A 6,271-nucleotide genomic window follows, 5' to 3' on the forward strand; every position below is an offset into this window, starting at 1 on the left:
GTCCCATCAATTCCTTTACATACCTTGCTTAAATTAACCCTGTGCACATTTCTTAGCTGTTGTTGTTGGACTACAACTTTCGACATCTTTAACCATCAGTCATGCTGGCTGGAGCTGTTGGGAACTGGAGTCCAGCAGCTGGAAGGCCACAGTTTTGGAACAGGTTAAAAAATGGTCTTATACTGGCTACCTAGCTGAATATTGTCTATGCTCACAGGCCAAAATTCTCCAGGATTCCAGGCAGGGTTCTTTGCCAGCCCTACTTGGAGATCCTGGCATTTGAACCTGGAACAGTCTGCATGCAAAGCAGGCGTACTAAAACACTGACCTGTGGCTCTTCCTGGGTTCGCCAGCTCTGTTCTCCTTGCTTTGCCAGTTCTATGCAGTGCCAGATTTACGTATTAGCTAAACAAGCTAGAGCTTTAGGGCCCCACTCTCTTGGGGGCCCCCAAAAAAATTTAAAGAAAAAAAACCTCGATGCACATTTCCAAAATATAAGATAAAAAAACAATAAAATAGAACCTACATACAGCAACAGTGTTTTGTGTTGTGTAGGCTCCTATGATGTAAGTAATGGGCCCCGCCTGCTAGCCTGCTCCCTAAAATATCACTGGTTAGATACCTGTTAGGTCCATAAATGATCATATAGCATATAGAAGAGTTTGGATTTGATATCCCGCCTTTCACTCCCCTTCAGGAGTCTCAAGCGGCTAACATTCTCCTTTCCCTTCCTCCCCCCCAACAAACACTCTGTGAGGTGAGTGGGGCTGAGAGACTTCACAGAAGTGTGACTAGCCCAAGGTCACCCAGCAGCTGCATGTGGAGGAGCGGAGACGCGAACCCGGTTCCCCAGATTACGAGACTACTGCTCTTAACCACTACACCACACTGGCTCCCTTAATATATTCAACACAAAAAAGAGCGACAATTTGTTGTTGACATATAAAGGACCCCATTACCTTCAGTAGCTTAGGGCCTCATCAAACCTAAATCCATTCCTGGTTCCATGATGAAATTATATTCCCTAGTTGCCCACATTGCTTTGTTGGCATTTCTATCTCCCTCTACAACAGAAGTTCCCAAACTTATTTGCCCCCTTTTCAGGAAAAAAAAAATTACTGGAGGAGGTGAACTAGACCCCAGGATTAAAAACCCATAGGGCGGACTGGAATGAAACCTGCCGGCTCAGTCCAATCCGCCCAAGGGGCGGTTCTGGTGCCACAGCCCACCTGCCATTGGCCAAATCAGTTGCCTGCAGCATGACCCCCCCCCCAGATCGAGGGAAGGCATTGTCACCGTCCCACAATGCTGTCCGACCTGGCAGTATCCATCATTACACAACAGATGGAACATGTACAAATGGTTTTTCAAAATTTTCTTCTCCTTTTCTTTATGGTTGCACCACCCCCTTATTTTTATTCAACATCCCCCAATTGCACCTGAGGCAACTACTGCCCCCTGGACCATCCCAGCAACCCCAGAGGGCAATATTGCCATCTTTGGGAAACACTGATCTGCGTCCTTGAGCACCACCCTTGGACCAACTTTATCCCTCCCTAACTGATGTTCTTGACAGTACTGAGAGGGGACCATTGACAAGTTGGGTTTCTTCCCCTCAGAACCTGGCAAAAGGTTGCGGATAATGTGAAATGCACAGTTAAATGATGGAACTTGTTCCCACAGGAGGCAGTGATGGCCAACAACGCAGTTGGCTTCAAAAGATGATTAGATAAAGTCACGGAGAAGAGAGTTATCAAAGGCTACCAGCCAGGATGGCTGTATTCTGCCTCCACAGCCAGTGTGGTTAAGAGTGGTAGTAACGTAATCTAGGGAACCAGGTTCGCGTCTCCGCTCCTCCACATGCAGCTGCTGGGTGACCCTGGGCTAGTCACACTTCTCTGAAGTCTCTCAGCCCCACTCACCTCACAGAGGGTTTGTTGTGGGGGAGGAAGGGAAAGGAGAATGTGAGCCGCTTTGAGACTCCTTCAGGTAGTGATAAAGCGGGATATCAAATCCAAACTCCTCCTCCTCCTCCTCCTCCTCCTCTTGTTCTTCCGCTTCCTCTTCCACAGTGGGAGACGACAATGCATCCAAAAACCAGTTTCTGGAAGCCATGGGAGGAGAGAGTGCTCTTGTGCCCAGATCCTGCTTGCTGGCGTCCCACAGGCATCTGACTGGCCACGGTGAGAGCAGGAAGCAGCACTAGATGCTCTTCTTATGTTCTTAAGTCTGAGTTTTCTGCGAAAGGTATGCTTGAGAAAGTTGCGCTGAAATCAGCACCTCCTTCAATTGCACAGTTAAGTCCTGTCATCCTTCATGCAAATGCCGTGGGGGCACTTGTAGCTTCTCATTGTTGCAGAGGGTTAGCTGCAGAGAGGGGGAGATGAGGAGATCAAGGCACTAAGGTCCAATTTCTGACAGTGGATTTTAGCTGAATTGGGAATCAGTTGCAGACTTGCTCCTGCTCTCTCAGCTTCCTTGTCCCATGTACACACCCTTCCATTGCCCCAGGTGACCTGCCCCACCTTCAGTCACCCAAGGACACATGAAGGTGCAGGTGAATCATATTCCCTCAACTGAGAGCTGCAGGCTAGACCTGAAAAGATAGGAAATGAAAGTAAAACAGAAATACCGGTAGAATTTTCGGTGCTGGTGTGGTAGAAAATGTAACTGGTTCTTTTTTTAAAAAAAAAAAGAAAAAAACCGAAGAAGAACAAACGGAACGGGCAGAATGCACCACGAAAAGGACAAATAACAGATGGACAAGCATAATTCAAAAGCAAATGCCAAATATTAGAAGGAACAACAGAGTTGGCTAACATATTGGCACAAAAGCAAAATAGATTCGGAAGACCAGCACAGTTATATAAAGTCCCTCTGGAGGGAAGAGAAGACAGTAGGTTGGCCATTTAGACATCGTCAAAAAAGAGGACAAAAGTGGGTGCTGATTTGCATCAAAGTCGCATGAGTAAATTTATATGTAGCGACGCAATGTCAGAAATAACTAGTGCAACTAGAAATACAATACCTCCCACTCTGTGTTCGGGGTGGTGGTGGTGGTTGTGACATGGTGTCCTATGTTCCTGCTCAGTCTGCTGTAGTTTTGATGGGCAATTTCAAGACCCCCGCTCCTCTTATGGGGGGCGGGGGTTCTTGATCTTTAAACTGGACTTGGACCAGGCAGCCTCTTCAAAGAGTCTTCTGTAAAGTAGGACCACCCTAGAAGTTATGCGTTTTGATGTAGGTTAAATAAGGAAGTAAGTTATCTGATATGTATAATATTAAGTAAGTGTTCCCTGATGGAGGGAGCTAAATGGCTTTGCCCCAGTTTTCAGGGCACATCCAGTGCTATTTTTCTAGAAAAAGTGGTGCCAGAACTCACTATGAACTTCTCCCTCTTTTTCTTAGGATGGCAATGGCATCTGCCTGAGAGGTGCCTGAGCTGAGGTCTAGTGAGCTCTGTTTATATATATAAAAAAGCCCTGGACATCTCTCTCTCTCTTTTCTTAGTAGTATTCGTTTGCTAAGTTATGCTTGAACAAGCCCAAAAGTGGGGTGACTAGTACAAGGACTGTGGGCTCTGAACATTTAGTATACAACACCAAAGATGGAAGCACGATAGCTTACATCATGGCGTAGCTCTGGCACTAGTATACCCCGCAAGTGTCCCGTGATCTCATGTGATTTCACAGTGCGATTTTCCTCTGAAAGAAAGCAACCAATATGGCTGCCATGTTCTTGCGGTAAGAAAAGAGCAGATGGAATCCAGGAAGATGGCGTCCCAGATTTTGGCTTCAAGGTGTTGAAGGGTATGCACTAGGACCCTGGTTTGGTTCCTACAGCTGGATGTGGGTCCTCTCCCCAGCCCACAGCCCTTCCCAGGTTGCAAATTTCCCTGGTTTTGTTCCACCCCCTCAAGTGTTTTTGCCTGACCGGGATGTGTCCTCGAACCTTAAATATAAATCTACATAGCCATTATAAAACAGGGAAAGGGTATATGTCCTGTCACCCTTTTATGTTTATTCCAAAGATCCATAATGCTTTGTTCAGTTTTCCTTGTATAACCCCAAGATAGGATGTTATCTGGCTCAAAGTTGCCAGAACCCATAATTTATTGAACCACACTTTCTCCATTTATAGGATCTGTTCCTAATTCATAATGGGCTCAGTGAGGAGGAAGTCGTGAGCATCTTCAATTCCACCTTCCCTTCCAAGTTTCAGCACCTTAAGCTGCTCTTGCTCTCATCTTGTTCTCATTTTTTGAAGAAGCAACACACAGTTGAATAACCTTATTAGGTGCAGGGAGGTTTTTTGTGGCGGGGGGAAGGATATCGTCACAAAGAGCAGCTGGTACAATCTTTACATTGTGGCATCACAAATTTGTTTGCACTTCATACAAGCGGTTATACAAAGAATAGCGCAAATACCCGGGGTCTCCTTTTCTTCCTACTCCACTCCTGAGGATTTCTGAATGTCATCGGAGATTATGAAGACTGAATGCAGCAAGTGAGTAATAATATTCAGTACCTAAGAGATCAGTTCGTTTTTGTTGTTGTTGAAAACGCCACAGATTTTCTGCTGACCCTGTCAACAACTACGAGAAGCTAATTTGCTAGCTCAATGACTCATCATTGGTTCAGTTTACACGGAGCTGACAAAGGTCAGCCGTGTAAAGGAAAGTATTTGGTTTTGATACTTACATCAAGGAGCTGCGATACTTCCTATGATTCCATGATTGATTTAATGTAAATTCGCCTAATTGCATAACTAAAGTGAACAGTGCTAGATGCTGCTGTCATTCGCTTTCAGTTATACTGGAGAGTTGTTAACGGTGGGTTTAATAAAAGCAGACCTGACCCACTTGGGCTGTTTGCAGTATAAACACAACTCTGGACGTGCTGTTGCAAGTTACACAGTCCCATTCGGATTGTGCCGGCCATGGTAAGATATGCTCCTTCTGGAGGGTTTCAGGCCTCAGCTGCACTGCCAGAGGTTAGCGGCTTCTGTTTTGTTTTGGTCTGGTTGCCATGGGGACAGGAGGAAGGGGGAGGAAAGGTGGGCATTAGGTGTCTTTCCATTCCACTGCACACCTGTGCTGCGTAAGAGAGAGAGCAGCTTGACAGGAAGTGGCTATGTGGAAGCCCATGCTCATTCCAGTTCACCTCCTGCAACTTAAGGGATGTAGGAATGTTAAAGGCTCAAAAGCTGAGCACGCACAATGGTTGGCAGTGTGGACAAAAACAACAGCAACACAACACCGTATAAATACATTGTTAAGTAAGAACAGAGTTAAGTGCTTGGCTGTTTGCTGTGGGTCCAATCCTAGGCTGGGTGCAAGATTCAGGCTGTGAAGCTCACAAACAGAGCAGGAAGGCAGAAATACGAACCCTGAATGTGGTGGCTCCATTAGCGATTAGTAGTGGTACTATTAGCAGGACCTGAAGCAAAACATTATGGTGTGAGAGCTGTTTGGGGTTCAAACCAAGCTGATATGTCCTTTTCCGTGACAGTCCACTTCCCAGATTTCCATTTTCTCCCTACAGTCTGGAGACAACATTCTGTGCCCACTGATTGTGCCCAATGCATATTAAGCTTCTTCTTCTTCTTCTTTGCAGGGGGTGTGTGTCCTCGCTGCCCTTCATCCTACCATACACGCTTAAGCCTTCAGACGTGGTGTTTCTATGTGGCCACCGTGAATGATAGGAAGAGATTTATGGAAAATGCCTGTTAACGGAGCTTTGGGTATGTTAAGCCGAAATTGCAATTTTATGATGTGAACCGCCCCGAGACCCACGGATGAATGATGGTGTACAGATTTAATAAATATCAATAAAAATAATAATTCATATTAATTACATTATTTATTTATTTATTTGTTTGTTTATTTGTTTGTTTGTTTATTATGAATGTATCCTACCTTCTGCCATGGAAACTGAGTTGGTGTGGATGTGGTTCTTGAGCAGTCATCTATCTGAACACCAACCAGACCCAGAATTAGGAATGGATGAAAGTTCAGGATTCTTGACCTGGTTTATGTTCCTTGCACATAAAGTGGCCAGTCTGTGCAGATTTTTTAAGGATTTTGGTTTTTTTTTTAATAGTCATGCTTTCAACTGGCTTAATTTTTGGGGGGAGAATTTCCATGCTGGTCCATGGCTTTCCTGGAGCTTTCCTTCTTTTAAACAACCGTTCTGGCTCACTTGGAGAAGTGCTGAGGTTCCCACTCTTATACTGTGACTAGAAAGTCACCTGGAAGGAGCAGTACGTTATA

The 6,271-nt window shown here is 45.2% G+C and overlaps 2 long non-coding RNA genes across 2 annotated transcripts; one reads left to right on the plus strand and one right to left on the minus strand.

Moving 5' to 3' along the window:
* Window positions 1-2,249: 2,249 nt before the first annotated feature.
* Window positions 2,250-4,832, minus strand: LOC308587580. Its single transcript, XR_014008471.1, has 3 exons — window positions 4,701-4,832; window positions 3,029-3,219; window positions 2,250-2,367 (listed from the first exon to the last, which is right to left on the minus strand). It is a non-coding gene; the product is annotated as an uncharacterized lncRNA (long non-coding RNA).
* A 195-nt stretch (window positions 4,833-5,027) lies between these two features.
* LOC308587621 lies at window positions 5,028-5,852 on the plus strand. The gene is made up of 2 exons (XR_014008492.1): window positions 5,028-5,277; window positions 5,616-5,852. It is a non-coding gene; the product is annotated as an uncharacterized lncRNA (long non-coding RNA).
* Window positions 5,853-6,271: the final 419 nt, after the last annotated feature.

The sequence above is a fragment of the Podarcis bocagei genome, assembly GCF_964188305.1.
Source record: "Podarcis bocagei genome assembly, chromosome: 1".
Classification (NCBI taxonomy): Eukaryota; Metazoa; Chordata; class Lepidosauria; order Squamata; family Lacertidae; genus Podarcis; species Podarcis bocagei.